At 46.4% G+C, this 18,907-nt stretch overlaps 1 non-coding gene across 2 annotated transcripts; it reads left to right on the forward strand.

Moving 5' to 3' along the window:
• The first annotated feature begins 59 nt into the window (after positions 1-59).
• Positions 60-18,867, forward strand: LOC108585195. 2 transcript variants are annotated; one of them, XR_004183100.1, is made up of 3 exons: positions 60-807; positions 4,914-5,340; positions 16,020-18,867. It is a non-coding gene; the product is annotated as an uncharacterized LOC108585195 (transcript). The 2 variants fall into 2 exon arrangements; XR_004183099.1 differs by lacking the exon at positions 16,020-18,867 and having other exon boundaries at positions 4,914-5,953.
• The last annotated feature ends 40 nt before the right edge of the window (positions 18,868-18,907 follow it).

Raw genomic sequence — 18,907 nt, forward strand, 5'->3', positions numbered from 1 at the left:
CACCCCACTCCACTCACTGCCACCCCCGCCGCCCTGGCCCGGCTCAGACCCCCGCTCCCTGAGCACAGGCCTCTGATGTCATTTCCTGACCTGCCCTCCCCCCATGCCCGACCCGCGGGTGCCCGAGATCTGACTCACCGTCCCCCTCCGGGCTTAGCCGGCGGAGGTGGGGCGGGTGCCGCAGAGGTAGCCACGCAGCCCCTGCGCGCCTCCGGCCTGGCCCAGCGACCTCCTCTCCGGCCTGCAGTTACCCGGTCCCCTCCCGCCACCACCCGCTACCCGACCACCTCCGAGTCCGCCTGGGGTGGCCGAACGTATGGAGCTGGGCTCCAGGGTGCACGAGGATGGGGGATGAGGAGCGGGGCGTTCTCCCTCCCAGCACCCCCCAGCTGACTGTGCCCGGAGAGGGTGTGTGAGCTGGAACCTCCAGCATTCTCGGGGATACGAACTTCCAACGCTGGGCAGCCTCTTAAGGCTTCTAGGAATTCTCATCCTCCGCGCCCCCGCCAGCGGATCGGTTGCGAGAGGGACCGTTCGGGCCCGCGGGGCCGGGAATGGAGGTGGGAGGGCGGGGCCGAGGCGGCGGCCGCCTGCGGACTGGGGACCCGGGAGGACGGACGCGGACGCGGGCTGCTAGTCTTTTACAGCTCTTCAGCGCCCACCACTACCCACTCCTCTAGAAGACCCCGGGCGATGGTGGGGCTCTTGGGCATTCTGAGACTGCGCTTGGTGGAGCCCCCTACTGGCCCGACCGGATTTCTCAGCCTGCGACTCAGCCCCAGGCTACGCGAAAGAGGCCGGACCCGGGTAATTCTTCTAGTTCTTCTTCTTCTTCTTCTTCTTCTTCTTCTTTTTTTTTTTTAATTGCACTGGGAAACTTACCCAATCTCGGCCCCAGTTCTTTCCCACTCACTATCTGCAAACTAAGGAGTCATGGCCTTTCGCCCGCTAGTCCAATATGCATCCCTAGGCGCTTCATTTTATCTCCTCTTGTCAGCTTTTACTGCCTCCTGAAGCCTTCCTCTTGTTCACACTGAGTGTCCAGTCCCTCCAAATCTGACTACACTCTACTGGCAAGGAACACCTGGGCCATGTTTTAGAGATCATCCGAAGACTAACCCCAAAAGTTTATGAAGAGAAAGCAGAGGCCGAGCTGAAGATGGACCAGGGTCACACCCAGGTAGAGGCAGGATCTAAACTGAAACTGGTGTCAAATCTGGTTGCCTTGAAGCAACACTGGGCAGGATAGAGCAGAGTGAGGTCCGAGTGTGAAGATCCAGCCTGATGCCCAAACTGACGCCTCTTCATTCTCCCCCGCTCCGTCTGTAAAAGTCAAGGGTTAATCCATCTACTTTATTGCATTATATGGAGAAATAAATGAAATGTCATAGCTGTATGCTCTACATGACTCAGTATTATTATTCAAATTCCAGTTCTGCCCAGAATGAAAATTCTGACCCGGTTACACTAAGGCGCTTTCCCCCATATGTTCTTTTCTGGGTTGCCAGGCACATCTCTCAGGGGCCTTGGTATTTGTAATGTCCTCTCTTTCCTTCAACCTTATTAAGTCCTTAATTATACCTAAGACGACATCCTAATCACCTTCGCAAACCCCACTGATCTTTTTCTCTGCCATCTCATTGTCTTTGTCACCACCAGTATTTCTCACAGCCACAGGCATGTGTGGCCATGTATGATGGGAAGTACACAGCGCACACCTCTCTGACACGCTCAAGCCAGTCCTGGGCCTGTCTCTGAAGACCTGTTAGAAATTTGATACTGGATTTCCTGTGCATGTTGGAGATTGTGTCTTGGGCTTCACAGACCAAAAGTCTCATCACAAATCCTTCAAACTATGGCCCCTTTGGGGGAAAAAAAGATAGTTAAGAAGATGATTTCCAGATAACTTCATAGGAATAAAAGCCATCTATCCTCTAAATGTCTCCTTAAGTAATGTGTGTGTGCAAAATAGAGTATGTGTAATTGTTAGGCAGCTGAACCTATTTATAAATCAGAAATAGAAGAGTGCGTAGGCAGGCATAGTTTTACTGACAACTAAGAGCATTCAGGATGCAGAATATTCAAACAAAGACTTTTAAGCCAGCCATTCTAAATACAAGTAGAGACACCCAGAGTATCCCAGAAGAACAGAATCACTGCCCAAGATGTCTCAAGAGGAGCAGCAGAGTCAATGCTCTTAAAATGAAGACAATAGGCTGGGCACAGTGGCTCATGCCTGTAATCCCAGCACTTTGGGAGGCCAAGGCAGGCAGATCACTTGAGGTCGGAAGTTTGAGACCAGCCTGACCAACATGGTGAAACCCCATCTCTATTGAAAATACAAAAATTAGCCTGGCGAGGTGGCGGGAGCCTGTAGTCCCAGCTACTGGAGAGGCTGAGGCAGGAGAATCACTTGAACCCAGGAGGCGGAGGTTGCAGTGAGCCAAGATCACGCTACTGCACTCCAGCCTGGGCAACAGAATGAGACTCTGTCTCAAAAAAAAAAAAAAAAAATGCAGGAAATGAACAAGAGTGGTCTTAATGACTGGGCATTTTTCTTAAGTAAGCAATTCTAATTGATATCCTTAGGCAGTATGTGCGAAGTACAGCAAATAAGTTCCTGATTAAAGAATGTCCAACAGCTTAAGACCAGGGCAGGGAGACAGTGAGAAAATGGCCACTGCCCTTTACTACCTAAAACATCTCCACGCACCTCCAAGGATTTATAACCATCAGGTACCAGCAAGTTCTCTTCAAGAGTGCACAGCATAAAGTACCAAGTTAAGAGCGGTCATGGAAGGAAAAGGAAAAGACAGTGTCATGACAAAAAAATGATTTCTAAAATGGAAAGAGAAATGCAACCAGGAGGTTCTTTCCATATGCCAACTGCAGATGGATAGAGGTTCCCTCATAGGCCAGGCACCACGTGAAGCATTCTGAAAACAGCAACAATAGCAGCACCCTAACAATAACATCAACAACTCTAATAGCAGCACACGCTGAGAGAATGCTTAGAATATTGTTTGAGGTGCAGTGCTAAGCACTGTAAATATATTAGCCCTGGCCAGGTACAGTGGCTCATGCCTGTAATCCCAGCACTTTGGGAGGCCGAGGTGGGTAGATCACCTGAGGTCAGGAGTTCGAGACCAGCCTTGCCGATATATAGTGAAACCCCATCTCTACTAAAAATACAAAAATTAGCTGGGTGTGGTGATGTGTGCCTATAGTCTCAGCTACTCAGGAGGCTAAGATGGGAGAATCACTTGAAACTGTGACGCGGAGTTTGCAGTGAGCCAAAATAGCACCACTGCACTCCAGCCTGGGTGACAGGTAGAGACTCTGTCTCAAAAAACAAACAAACAAACAAATATATATATATATATTAGCCCCATCTAATCATCACTATAAACCTGTGAGGAATATACATCATTACCCCATTTTTAATTTAAGGAAACAGGCTAACTGGATGTTGGATTTTTCACTCTCTAAACTGCAAAAATTTTTTGCAACACAAATATTAAGACTCTCCTGCCCCATCCTTGCTTCTATCCTTGTATTCCATCACTTCTACTCAGGCCTTCCTACCTCATCCATCAACAGCCCCTTTCAAGTCTGCCTTCACCCCAACACCCCTACTTTATACCTGTGGGCCACCATTTTCTCTTTCTGTCTCATGACACCATCAAATTCTGTCTGTCTATGTATCTGTCTATCTGCATGTGAACACATACACACATTTTGTATATGTAAGCTATATGTATACGTGCTTTTGTAAAATAGCACATTTCCAGAAGACTTCAAGAATTGTTAACAGTACAGTCAGGTTCAGTGGCTCACGCCTGTAATCTCACCACCTTGGGAGGCTGAGGTGGGCGGATCACTTGAGGCTGGGAGTTCAAGACCAGCCATGGCCGACGTGGAGAAACCCCGTCTCTAGAAAAAATACAAACATAAGCTGGGTTGGTGGTGTGCGCCTGTAATCCCAGCTACGAGAATTGCTTGAACCAGGAGGCAGAGGTTGCAGTGAGCCGAGATCGTGCCACTGCACTCCATCCTGGGCGAAGGAATGAGACTGTGTGTCAAAAAAAATAAATAAATAACAAAGAATTGTTAACAGTAGTTAATGTTAGGGAGTAGATAGAGGAGGACAGAAGGCTTTTATACTGTTGTATTTTGTCCCTGTGAACATGTATTACTTTATAATCTGAAAAAAAAAAAAGAGAGAAATGAAAGAGCCATTGTATCTTTTTCCTGATATCGGAGCACCTGCCTTGCACTGAGTACTGTGTGCACTCAGCCTGTGGCTTCCCACTTGCTACCAGATTTACTGCCCCCCTCATCCCACTGGCCTGCGTGCTAGTACAAAAGAATCTCTCCCTGGAGGGGCTGCAGACCCGGTGGGTGATGAACCATGGATGGGTTGGGCGGGCATCAGGATGAGATTAGGGTGAAGCACACAGCAAGACCCAGAGATCTTTGCAGCCAAGGCCAAGGTTGAGCAGCCTCCTGCCCTGTCCAAGGGCCACTCCCCCAAGAGAGGGGTGGGAGTGACAACCACAAATGCCTAGTTTTCCTTCTTTCTTCAGGGTCAGCCCAGGAGGCTGACATCAGAGCATCATCCCCTATACACTTTCCCTCCCATTCCCAACCTCAGTTCAGCCAACATTTACCAATTAACTTCTATATTCCAGGCACTCTGGATATCAATAAAAATAAACTCAGTTCTTGCCCTCAAGAAACTCTCCATCTAGGGGGGGTGGGAAATACTTAAGTAGATAGTTTTAGTATAATAAGTGTTACGGTTAGAAAAAAAAATGTTCTAATCACCCGCCCATAGAGCTGGCTTGGTGTGGTTACTAATTACAGAACCTGGATGGCCTTCTCACCGTGTAACCTCATTATTATCCCACCAGATCAGAAGCAGCAGTGAAGATTCCAGGACCACGGAACGAGAATCAACGTAAGGCATCCAGGGAGCAGAGGTCAGAGAAGCAGAAGGCAGGAGTCCCTTCATCCCAAGGGCTGGGCCAGCAAGCATCAGCAGCCAGAAATGTGTGGTGGGTGGAAGGGCAGAGCGAAGCAGATGGTCAGATGGCGAGGAGTCAGCAACCAAGGGAGCCGAGAAGGGCGGACAGGAAAAAAGACCCAAGGCACCAACAGCAGCACAGCCAGGTTGCTGGCACCGAGGCAGCCGCTAGTGGAGCATCAGCTGCCTTCATCCTTCCTGCACCCAGAGGAAGCCAAAATCAGAGAGCCTGGCCCTGAAGCTGGAGTGTTTGTCACTGAAAATAGTCGACTAAGGCACTGGTGGGAGTAAACACTGCAGAGTGGAGGCTGAATGTAGGTAGATAACCCATCTTGCTTGAGGTGACAAGTACTAGTTGCTTCTAGTTGCTCCCCTACCTCCACTTCCTTTAATAAGGTGGGCTTCATATGAAGAAACCCGCTAGGCTGAACTGACACAGTAAGTGGGTGCTTCTCAGCCACCCTCAGAGCTTGCTCAAGCTTCCTTAGGCTGCCCTTCCTGCCACCCGGTTTGTAGTTATTTATGCCACCCCCAGAGATGTGACCCATGTAGCCAATGGACACTGTCTCAGAAAAAGGGAACAGGTGGACCCATTAAGGTCTACCAACAACAGCAGACTCGGACTCTCAACATGCCTGAGCAAGCCAGTAGACAGGCCTTTGTACCCAAGTGTGAGATGCTACCAGAAGACACTCATGCCATTCAGTCAGCTCCCTGGTTCCAGCAAAGTCATTCCAGTGTGCCTAAGAATAGTGGAGGAGGGCCCAGTGCGTTTGCTCTATACATTTGCTGACTGAAACTGAGTTCCAGAACCATTGAAATCTCACTCTAGATCAAGGCAGGCCCTGTATTTGGTAAAGCTTAAGGACCTTTATTGCATCACTAATTATTCATTCATGTATTCAGTAAACATTTATTGAGCACCTACTATGTGCAGGACAGTTTGTTAGGTGCTGGGGACATAATAATGAGCAAAGACAGGCATGATCTCAGCCCTTGGTGAGTTCAGGCCTTTGGAGGGTCTCCTAGGGGAGAAAAACGCTAATCAAATAATGACAAACAAATGTGAAACTGTAACTGTTACAGGAACCTCAAGAGAAAGGAATAGGATGCATCTGGTAGAAACTGTACGTGGGAGATGTGACCTGTTTGGGGAGTTCGGTAGAGGGATATCCAAGCAGAGATCTGAACAATAAGTAGAAGTTAAGTATGCAAAGTGGGAGGAGAGAAATATTCCATGCAAAAGGATAAGTGTTTGCACAGCCCTGTGACAGCTGTGCGCACACTAGAGACCCAAAGGCAGGTAGGTGTAGCTGGCGTGTCAAGAGGGAGATTCCTCACCGGAGGCACAGGCTGAGGAAAGGCTGGACAGGTGGGTGCAGAGAGGTTGCAGAGCATGTGAAAGGGTTTCAACTTGATCCTGAGAGCAATGGGGAACCACTGCAGAGTTTTGGGTTGAAAAGAGGGGCATGAAGAGACTTGGGAATTTTGGAAGTGTCACCCTAGGGACAGTGTGGAGGGTCACAGGAGGGGTCAGTGCAGATGTGTGTAGGACAATTAAGAGGTTCTGGTAGAGCTCGAGGTGAAAGGGAGGAGATTTGTGGAAGTGGACAAAAGTGGATAGATTAGAGAGCTTTGTAGGACATGAACTCGTCCACAGAAAGAGTAGGATAGAAAGAGAAAGAGACATCACAGGCCCATCCCAGCTTCTGGTTGGTTCCTATGTGGAGCGTGGTACTCTCCACTGAAAAGTACACGTCTGGGAGTGAGATTGTGTGTTTCATTCTGGACGTACTGAGAACGAGTAGGCGTACAATGGGCAGTAGGATATCCAGGTCCAAGGCAGAGAACAGAAAATTATACTGAAGATCCACATTTATGAGTCATCTGCCTTCACATAGCAATTTGAAGCTGTTATTGGCTGGGAAAAAAAATCACCTATCCTATCAAATATTGCATGAACAGTCGAGAGGGCTAGGATATGGGCTTTGCTGGATTCTAGCATTTTATGGATAGGTGGAAGTGGGAGGTATGCACTTTCTGAGTAAAAGTCACCCTTACTCAGATGCAAGGCACATCTGCTCTTCCCCAGACCTCCGCGTCTCTGCCAGCGGTGAAGAAAGGATGCTTACTCCTCCCACTTCTCCTGTACTGTGAGTGTAGGAGTGCCTTGCCCACAGTTGCTCGCTTGGAGACCACCAGAGCTAATTTTAAGTCCCTTTTATTAACCCCAGAATGTCACTCATGGGAAGAAGCCCTAAATTCCTAGCTCCCGCTAAACCTTGGGCCCTGGCTCGCCTCCTGAAAACCGGTCCAGGGTGCCTTCAGAGCACGTAGGCCCTTTTCAGCAAGCAGTCCTCTTTTTTTGAGAATCCTCTCTCCTTCTTACTCTAACCTGGATCATCCCTGAGGACACATCTCCTCAGCACCCGCCGCCAAGTGGCAGGCAATGTTTTCCCCATAGCCCTGAATGTGGAACAGATATCTCTTTGAACTCTCATTGCTACATCCAGACAATTCTCCCTGCCTCCTTCCTAAAATCCCCCAGTTTTGAATGTCATGTAATTAAACTACATAACTACTGCCCATCCTATATAGTCATCTGTTGCCCTGGGTCACACAACCTCATTACTTTCTCTTGCTCTATTGCCCAGGCTGGAGTGCAGTGGTGTGATCTCAGCTCCCTGCAACCTCTGCCTCCCGGTTCAAGCGATTCTCCTGCCTCAGCCTCCTGAGTAGCTGGGATTACAGGTGTGCACCACCACACCCAACTAATTTTTGTATTTTTAGTAGAGACGGGGTTTCACCATGTTGGTCAGGCTGGTCTCGAACTCCTGACCTCAAGTGATTCTGCCCGCCTCAGCTTCCCAAAGTGCTGACATTACAGGCATGAGCCACGGTGCCTGGCCAAAAGTAAAAATAAATGAATAAAAAGAAAAAAATAAATGAGTAAGCCTACATACCCAAACATCTAACTACTAGTGGTGTAACCACTATTTTTAAAATTATTTATTTATTTATTATTTTTTAATGTTTTTGAGATGGATTTTTGCTCTTGTTGCCCAGGCTGGAGTGCAGTGGCATGATCTCGACTCAACTGCAACCTCCGACTCCCAGGTTCAAGCAATATTCCTGCCTTAGCCTCCCAAGTAGCTGGGATTACAGGCACCCACCACGGTGCCTGGTTAATTTTTGTATTTTTAGTAGAGACGAGGTTTCACCATGTTGGCGAGGCTGGTCTCGAACTACTGATCTCAGATGATCCACCTGTCTCAGCCTCCCAAAGTGCTGGGATTACAGGCGTGAGCTGCTGTGCCAGGCCTTAAAAATTATTCATGAGGTATTTTACTGTTTTGGCACTAAGTCGTGGGAATTTGGTGTGTATTTTACACTTACAGCATGTCTCAATTCGCACTAGTCCCATTGCAGGTGGTCAAAGGTTACACATTGCTGGTGGCTCCCACATTGCATAGCAAGTTCTAAATAGACCCTGAGCCATCTCTTTACAATCCTAGTTTTAAGCCACACTTTCTCCAACCAGCTCCTTCTATTTTTCTAGTCATTCTCTTTTTGAGCTTCAACAATCCCTTGACCCACTGGGACCTGCCATTCATGTCCATACCAGCTGACATTTCCTGGATAATCATTAGAGTCACTCCCTTGCATCTGTCTCAACTTTCTGTGCCTCTTTCTCACCCTGTGGTGCTCACTTGGCAAAACCCCAGCCTGGGCTGAGTCCAATTCTACCAACTCCATGCCTGCACCCACGCAGCTCGGTGGTGCTAGAGAAAAACACACAGCCCTTCTGACAGATCTCGTAAACTCCATGGCTGTGAGCTGCAGATGCCATCTGACCATTCTATGTCCTGATAAACATACCAGTCTCGTTTTTCCATCCAGTCTCCTACTCTCTCGGAAGGCTGCTAGACCTTCTCCTCTCTCTCCATGTCTCCTTCCACATCCTCATGCATAGCTGATGCCTTGCTTCTTGTTGCAAGGAGAAAATTAAACAAATTGAAAAAAAAACCTTTCCTAGGCTCCACCTACATTGAATCAAACTAATTCCACATGCTCTCTGGCCTCATCTCCCAGCAATCACTTTGCCTCAGCCACAATGGCCTTGTCACTGTTCCTCCAATGTGTAAGGCACATTCCCATCTCAGGGCCTTGCATTTGCTAGTTTCTCTGCTGGGAAGGTTCTTCCACAGACCTGGATGTTTTCCACAGATCTGTATGGATCACCCCATTATCTCCATCATAGCCTTCCTCACATGCTGACCTCTCAGTGAGGCCTCCCGTGACCATCCAGTTTAGAATGACATATACCAGCCCTTTCATTATTATCCACCTGTTCTTTTTTTTTTCCTTTTCTTTCTTTCTTTTTCTTTTTCTTTTTCTTTTTTTTTTTTTTTTGAGACAGGGTCTTGCTCTGTTGCCCAGGCTGGAGTGCAATGGCATAATCATGGCCCACTGCAGCCTCTACCTCCCAGGCCCAAGCGATCCTCCCATCTCAGCTTCCCAAGTAGCTGGGACCACAGGCATGTGCCACCAGACCTGGCTAGTTTTCTTTTTCTTTTTGTAAAGACAAGGTCTCCATATGTTGCCCAGGCTGGTCTTGAACACCTGAGCTCAGGCAATCCTCTCACCTCAGCCTCCCAAAGTGCTGGGATTACAGGCATGAGCCACCATGCCTGGCCCTTCCTTAATTTTTCTTCATAGCAATTATCACCTTAAATATATCATTCCATCCTGGGTTTTGGCACTCCCCGCAAACAATTCAGTCTCTTAATTGTTGTATTGCTGTTTCTTCCCCACCACTTCTCACTAGACTATAAGCCCCATGACAGCAGGAGTTTTAGACCATAGCACCTAGAGAGGTACTGACATAGAGTAGGTGCTCCCTAAATACTTGTAATATGGAATGAATGAATGAATAATGGAAAAAACTAACAAAAAAAGACAAAGAAGGAGCAGTCGGAAAGTCAAGAGGAGAACCAGGAAAGAGTGTTTGGAAATGAGGAAGTAACCATGAGTCCCTCACGAGGGTATGAAATGCCCCTAATGTGCCACTTAAGGTTAGAAATGAAGAAAATATGTTGACATGGAGGCTAAGGGTGTTACAGGAAAGAGGTCCCAATCCAGACCCCAAAAGAGGTTTCTTGGATCTCGCACAAGAAAGAACTCAGGGCAAGTCCACAGAGGAAAATAAAAGCAAGTGTATTAGGAAAATAAAGGAATAAAGAAAGGCTACTCCACACACAGAGCAGCCCTGATGGCTGCTGGTTGCCCATTTTCATGTGTTTTTTTAAAATTATATGCTAAACAAGGGGTAGGTTATTCATACCTCCCCATTTTAGACCATAAGGTAACTTCCTGACATTGCCATGGCATTTGTAAACTATCATAGTGCTGGTGGGAGGGTAGCAGTGAAGACCAGAGGTTACTCTCGTAGCCGTTTCAGTTTTGGCAGGTTTTAGTCAGCTTCTTTACTGCAACCTGTTTTATCAGCAAGATCTTTATGACCTATGTCTTGTGCTAACGTTTTATCTCATCCTGTGACTTAGAATGCCATAACCGTCTGGGAACACAGCCCAGCAGGTCTTAGCCTTATTTTAACCAGCTCCTATTCAAGATGGAGTTGCTTTGGTTCAATCGCCTCGGACAGGGGAGCCCCCTGTGTGAGCTGCTTCAGTAGAGTGAAGATGCCAGATTGGGTGAGTTGAGGAGTGCAGAGAAGTGAGGAAATGGAGAAGATGAGTGTTGGCAGCTCTTTCAAGAATTCTGACTGTGAGAAGCTAGAGATCCAGGAAGAGAAAGATCAAGGGGCAAATTCCAGCTCCCACCTTAGAAGGAAGACATTGCTTGCATTCCTTGGCCCTGCCCCCAACACGGTTTTCCACCATCAGTAATAAAATTCGGCCTTGACTACCACTAGCCACCTCATGCATATACATGAACAAAGAAGTTGGAAAGGAAATTTTTCTTTAAGTTAAAGAGAGAAACACACCCATCACGTGGCATTCAAAATTTCCAGTGTCCTTTGGACTTTCCTGCCCACGTGGGTCCCCTGGCAGGATAATTGTGATTGATTGATTCAGTGAGTGAACAGCTTTCAAGTAGATCCCCACCCAGGAGAGCAATGCCTTGTCCCTATTAGCTTATCACCATCACAAAACCTTAACCAAACAGTGGTCTGAACCTACACACTAGGATTACATACCCATTCTTAAATGAGCTCTGAACTGCTAAGTTAGAAAGAACAATGGCTTTTTTTTTCTTTTAATTTTATTGTGGTTGGTAAGAATGCTTATGAGGAGATCCACACTCTTAAAACTTTTTTTTTTTGAGACGGAGTCTTGCTCTGTCGCCCAGGCTGGAGTGCAGTGGTGCGATCTCAGCTCACTACAACCTCCGCCTCCAGGGTTCAAGCAATTCTCCTGCCTCAGCCTCCTGAGTAGCTGGGAATACAGGCGTGCGCCACCATGCCTGGCTAATTTTTGTATTTTTGATAGAGACGGGGTTTCACCATGTTAGCCAGGCTAGTCTCGAACTCCTGACCTGAAATGATCCATCCTCCTCGGCCTCCCAAAGTGCTGGGATTACAGGAGTGAGCCACTGCGCCTGGCCAAAACATTTTTTTAACTCGTTTTATCTGCAAGGAGTTGAACAGTCTCCATGAGCAAAAAGATTATGAGGCCTGGGCTTATTTCAACAGGGCTTAATGTTATAATAAAAATCATAGAAAAATAATATAACATAGCTTTAGAGATGCATCATAGGATAAGGAGAAGAATGTTAGACTAAGAATTAGAGGACCTGAATTTTGGTTGCAGTTCAACCACTTACTAACTCAGCCACTTACTAACTGTGTGACTGTAAAAATCTGAGAGGTGGATTTTCCTTGTCTGTGGAAGTACAGCAAGGAACTTGATTTCTTTTCTTTCTCTTTTTTTTGAGATGGAGTCTTGCTCTGTCGCCCAGCCTGGAGTGCAGTGGCGCGATCTCGGCTCATTGCAAGCTCCGCCTCTTGGGTTCATGCCATTCTCCTGCCTCAGCCTCCTAAGTAGCCGGGACTACAGGCGTCCGCCACCACGCCTGGCCAATGTTTTATATTTTTAGTAGAGACGGGATTTCACCGTGTTAGCCAGCATGGTCTCGATCTCCTGACCTCGTGATCCGCCCGCCTCGGCCTCCCCAAAAGCTAGGATTACAGGCATGAGCCACTGCACCCGGCCAAGGAACTTGATTTCTAAGTACTCACCCAGTTTTAATACTCAGTCATCTGTAACTAATGCCCTATATATCCACCACTCTTTCATTGTCAGGAAAATGCCTTCACTGTTTTTTCTCTGGACTTGATTGCCTCACTTAAATAAGGACATAGCCAACTGGAGCTACAACTACCCATTATGTATTAAACACACTGTTTAGGAACAGGACCAGTTGTGGGAAAGGATAGTTAGACTTTGTAGCTGAAACAGATCTCCGCCCAAACAAGTGTTTGCAAGAGGAATCCAAGCTGAAGTTGCAGGATATTCCAAAAGCTAGCGAAGGAAAAGAATTGGGGAACCCAGAAGGAAAATATATCAGGAATCTGAGAGGTAGGCTGTCAGCTGTGCCTGGTGATAGAGAAGTCTGACAGGTTGATAGAGCCTCAACCACCAGGCTGCGGCTTAGAGGCAGAAGCTGGGGAGGATGGCTTATAAGCATAAGGCAGGAGCTTGAGGTAGAAGCTGGGGAGGATGGCTTATAAGCATAAGGCAGGAGCTCTCTCCTAGAGGAGTATGCATCAAGGTGAGGGCTAAGGGGTCTGAGCAGGGGAGACAGGGAGGCTCCAGTGGTGTGATATGACATCCGCTGCCCCTCTCGCCTGAGTTCATAAGTACTAGACAGGCAGCTACTGGAGACGATCAGGACAAGCCTTCCAGTTCCGGTTCTCATTGGTTCTCCATGGAGGAAGGAGTATAAAACTGGCAGATAGGCCTACTGAGGCTGGAACAAACAACTGCCTTGGATTCCATATTTGATCTTTCCCTCTCTTTGTCAGTGCTCTGGGATTTGCTTGACCTCGAAAGATCCCATATGGTTCCTCTCTCTGGGATTGATGAACTCCATTTTTTACTGCCCACCTGGCCTCTGACTCATGGTTGCCCACACTCTATGCCCTGCCTCCTTGGTCCTGGCATCCTGCCTGGTCGCTGCTGCTTGTGGCCTGGTCATGGCGAGGACACCCCGAGGCGCTGTGTGTGCTTTGGGCCTGACTAGGAAGCAGCAGGAAAGCGCTGACATTCTTCCAGGCTTTCTGGCAGATATGCAGGATCCCTGGCTTGACTTTTGTCATCAGAATGTTTGGATGGAACCCCTAAATCTGCAGTAGGGGTTGCAGGCTTTCCCACAAACCTACTTCCCAAAGAAAACACAGGGCAAATGCATCCCCTTGGTCACCTGAAGCATAGGCTCTACGACAGTCACCAAAGAAGCAGTTGTCTGGGCACTCTCTTCTGCTGAATCCTACGGAACGTGATTTGGGGACGTTGACCTGCCCATGCAGGAGGGCTTTGGCTCATGGAGACCTGGGGACTGCACCAAGGAGAACGTACCTGCCACCTTTGCCCATGCTGGTAAGCTTTCTTTTTCTTTTTCTTTTTTTGAGACGGAGTCTTGCTCTGTTACCCAGGCTGGAGTGTAGTGGCGTGACCTCGGCTCACTGCAACCTCCGCCTCCTGGGTTTAAGCAATTCTTCTGCCTCAGCCTCCTGAGTAGCTGGGATTAAAGGTATGCACCACCACACCCGGCTAATTTTTGTATTTTTCGTAGAGACAGGGTTTCACCATGTTGGTCAGGCTGGTCTCAAACTCCTGACCTCGTGATCTGTCCGCCTTGGCCTCCCAAAGTACTGGAATTATAGGCATGAGCCACCACCCCTGGCGATAAGCTTTCTTATCTAACTAAAAATGGGAGTGAGCTCACCTTAGATCCCCAATATTTTACAAGATTTCAAGCCTTATCTAAAAGTCAAATGAGCATGACCTGTGCTGGTCTATCTTTCATAGTGTCCAATAGATCAGAGATTGGTAATGTGAGGCCTTTTTGTCTCCACCACCAACACTGAAACCATAGAACTTCTGCCATGGACTGTCTCATCCTCTATAACTGGCTGAGCCATCCTTCCTCAGCAAACTTGCTGTGCCCCAGCACAATGGCCAGGACCCTCATCTGTTGATTACTCTGGGAACCCAGCTGGGGATGGCAGGTAGGGGTCGGGGAGAAAACTATATCGACCACTAGAACAGATTCTATGGCCACTTCCTACACTGTGGGAATACAGCTTACACACTGCGAACACCTGCACTCATCCATGACTTGCCTCTGAGTCTGCCCCTGTGTATGAATGGGGTCCCTTGTCAGCAACCTAATGCCCCTAAACCCCACTCTTGGTCCCCCTGTTGACTGAGTGTTTAGGAAATCACTCTGATTTTAAAGAAAATAGACCTCAGGCTGGGTGCAGTGGCTCACGCCTGTAATTCCAGCACTTTGGGAGGCTGAGGCTGGTGGATCACCAGAGGTCAGGAGTTCGAGACCAGCCTGGTCAACATGGTGAAACCCCATCTCTACTAAAAATACAAAAATTAGCCAGTCGGGTGCCTGTAGTCCCAGCTACTCTAGAAGCTAAGGCAGTAGAGTTGCTTGAACTTGGGAGGCGGAGGTTGCAGTGACCCGAGATCTCACCACTGCACTCCAGCCTGGGCGATAGAGCAAGACTCCATCTCAAAAAAAAAAAAAAAAAGAGAATATAGACCTCTGTTACTGACTGTTGTGATTTCCATCCAGTCCCCAAAACTGTTCTTACAAGTTCTCCAGCATCAGCACTCTCACTTCTGACCTTTAGCAAACAGGGTATTTGAGAACCACTAGGAGTGCCCCAGAGCTGACTGATCTTCAGGGCTGCCTGAAGATAGAGACTCTGACACCATACAAGGACATTGATAAGTAGGGACTAAGACACTTATCATCAGTATTTTATGAAAGCACCAAAGAGTTATTGCTACAAACCATTCTGAAGAAAGATCATTGCTTTTCCATTTCAAAATTTAGAAATGTAGATAGATGTATTCCTCTCTTCAGCTTATGGTCCCACCTTAATTAAAGAAAGACAAGCGTGAAAGAATGTGTATCCACTTAAATGTCCTGAGCTGAGTAACTTTAATGTTTTTAAGTGAACAAATAAAGCACTTTCTACAACATCCGGAACGGATTTTCCATCTGAGGAGCTGAGTTTAAATGCTGGCTCTTTTGGCCAGGTGCAGTGGCTCACGACCATAATTCAAGGATTTTGGGATCCTGCGGTAGGAAGATTGCTTGAGGCCAGGAGTTCAAGATCAGCCTGGGCCATACAGTGAGACCCTGTCTACAAAAATAAAAAGTTCAAAAATTAGCCGAGTAGGCCAGGTGTGGTGGCTCACGCCTGTAATCCCAGCCTTTTGGGAGGCCAAGGCGGATGGATCGCTTGAGGCCAGGAGTTCTAGGCCAGCCTGGGCAACATGGTGAAATCCCATCTCTACTAAAATATGCACATACAAAAAATTAGCCGAGTGTTGGGGCACATGCCTGCAGTCCCATCGACTTAGGAGGCTGAGGCAGAAGGATCACTTGAGCCCAGGAGCTTGGGGCTGCAGTGAGCTATGATCACGCCATTGCTCTCTAGCCTGGTGAGCGTGAAACCCTGTCTCAAAAACAAAACAAAATTAAACACACACACACACACAAAAGGTGCTAGCTCTTTCTCTTTCCAACTGGGAAATCTTAGGGAAAAGGAAGTTAACTGAATTCTCAGTCCCAGTTCTCTCAACTGCAAGGCAGAAAGAATATCTTTCTTAGAGGTTTGTAAGAATAGACTGAAAACTCTATTCTTTAAATCAATTGTAAATTGATATTTGCACTTTAAAGTGCGTTTTATTTTTTTCTCTATCTCTCTCATTCTGACTCTCAATAGATGATCTCGCCTCCTACTTGTCAGAGAAAAGTAGATGTCGTCAGACGGGAATCCCTCATTCTCCCGACACTAAACATGCAGCCCACTGGCATCTGCCCCGTCTTCCCTGCTGCTGGAAGAAGAGCTGGACTCCTCCCGTATAGTCTCATCCCCCTCCCTGAGCTCTGCTCCCATCTCTTGAGGTGGTTTTAGGAATTTACATTCAATATTGATTAATCTTCCCCTCTCTTATACTTTGAGCCTCCCCTTCTCAATTGAATATTTTCATAGACCTTTAACTTTGATCTAATATATCCCAATAAAATAAAAGGAACACTTGATTAAGTTGTGTTTTGCAGCCGTCTCTCCATTTGTTGGGATGGATGTGAAGCTTTGGTACCTTCTTTCAATCCTGCAGGTACCACTGAAGTACCTACAGTTGTCCCTGGAGACCCTAGCTGCAAAATGGGATAAGTGTCTTGCCTGATCATTTTATCTGCGGGTTAAGCCCCTGCAGAATTAGTGAACCCCCCCAACTGAATATGTATTTTAAGTCCAGAAGTTCTTAAACATTTATGTGCCCCGGACCTCTTTGGCAACCTGGAAAGTCCATGCTTCCCTCTCAAAATAATATTAAAAGTATAAAGTAAAATACATATAATTACAAAGGAAATCAACTATATCAAAATGTAGTTATAAAATTGTGATATCATAATACATCTGCTTCCTTTTATGGAAGCATTAAATCAGAAAAGGTAGAGGCAGGTTTAATACTACCATAATTTCAAAGTAGTGATAGACAGTAAAGGATATTGTAAAAAATTTTCAGGTAATGCAAACGTCTGTGACTTCTATTTGATTAAGACACAGTATGATACAATACCTCAAATACTACTGTGGTTTTCTGTCTACTTGTATAACTGAGGTAAATGGGGAATTTCAGTTACAAGTGACTGAATGTAAAAATGGAATTTTTCCCATCCACAGTTATAGACTCTGGGTTTTGTCCATGGGTCCTGGGACAAGAATCTCAGTTTTAGATAGTACTGTCGCTGAACTTGATTGGTTCCTTTTGTCCAAGAACTATCCACAGGAGATTAGGAACACACACCAGCAACAACAGAGAGAATGGAAGGCATAGTCTCACCTTGGGGCTGTGTCTCAAAGGGGAAGGGTTAGGAAGTGCCAGCGCCACAGTGGGGGCATTCTGCCAAAGTCCTATATTTTTAGACTTTGGAAATGAACTGGTTAATATACTGATTTCATTGTCGAACTAAAACCTTTGAGTGGTGGCAGAGACTTACACAGGCTTTCCCATAAACTACTTGGGATGGAAAGAACGACAAGACAGGAGGAATGTGTGTGTGTGTGTGTGTGTGTGTGTGTGTGTGTGTGTGTAATTTGTTTGTCACCCAGGCTGGAATGCAGTGGTGCAATCCTGGCTCACTGCAGCCTTGACCTCACTGGCTTAAGCAATTCTTCCACCTCTGCCCCCTGAGTAACTGGGCCCACAGGCACCTGGCACACACACCCTGCTAATTTTGTATTTTTTGTAGAGACAAGGTTTTACCCTGTTGCCCTCTGCTTTCAAACTCCTGGGCTCAAGTTATTTGCACACCTTGGCCTCCCAGAGTGCTGGGATTACAAGCGCGAGCCACGGCGACTGCCTGTGTGTAATTTTTAAAGAAAAATGGGTATACTCTAATTCTTATAGCCTATTGTTTTACAGTGTCACAATAGGCCATGAACAAGTTTCCATGTCAACAAATGCAGTCATAAAATATTATTAATGTCTGCCTAATATTCTATTATGGACGTATACCATAATTTATTTAATACATCCCCAGGTTTGAATGTATAGGTTGTGTATAACCTTCCTTATCATGTAAACAGTGCTCTGATGAGTGCTGTAGTTAAATTGTTGTCCACATTCTATTTTTATTTCTTTGGAATATTCCTATAAAGGGAATAGTCATAGGACAATTCAGTAACAACCACAACAGCGATAGATATTTTAAAGATTTTTTTTTTTATCAGTACTGTCAAATTGTCCTCAAGAAGGGTTGTTCCAGTTCATACTAGAACTAGGATCTTTGGCCTTGGCTTAGAAGATGGCAAGGAGACTGGGACAATGGCCCTAACTAGTGAGAAGTAGCAGAACCTTTGTATAAGAAGCCCTGCAGGGAGCAGGAAGGAAGTTGGCCAGGAATACGCCTAGAATATTCTACTTTTTTGTGTGTGGGTAGCGGGGAGGGACTGGAAATACCTTCAAGACAGAATGAGAGATGGGACTGAGTCTCCAAGACCTGGAATCCCTCGTGTTAAATCATTTGGATAAATGCAGCCTTATATAGTTGTATTAAGGAGACCAAGGGGAGGGGTTTGCATCCAAGTTGGGACCACAGTAAGAGATACATAGTCATATATAAATATATGTATTACTCAGGGAGAGCCATAAGGAGACAGAAGTTTCAGGTGGGAAGGCAAGAGCATAATGGCCACGTGGTCCATTGCCTCATTACCTGGTCAGTCCCCTGTCATGTTTTCTCTGCTCAAATAATAGGGATGTGTGGGCAACTAGAATAATGGAGGTTCTTTGTTCCTTTTTTTTTTTTTTTAAATCATCTCTGCATCTTCTTTCCTTTGCAACTGGACAGCATATTCCATGAGAGCAGAAACCATTAGATACTTCTTTTATATAACCAACAATAGTAGATATGAAAAAAGAAAATGCTTTCTAATTCTCTCCACTGTTGAAATAAGGTGGCAGATCCTGCCACAAACTACACTAAACGATTAAAAAATAAGCAGACCTGCAACTGATTATTATCTCTTTCCTTCCCGCAGTTTTATAGATGTAGATTTGGTTTATTTCTTCATGCACATACACCAAAGGTGGATTCTCTCAC

Source organism: Papio anubis, chromosome 4, assembly GCF_008728515.1.
Source record: "Papio anubis isolate 15944 chromosome 4, Panubis1.0, whole genome shotgun sequence".
NCBI lineage: Eukaryota > Metazoa > Chordata > Mammalia > Primates > Cercopithecidae > Papio > Papio anubis.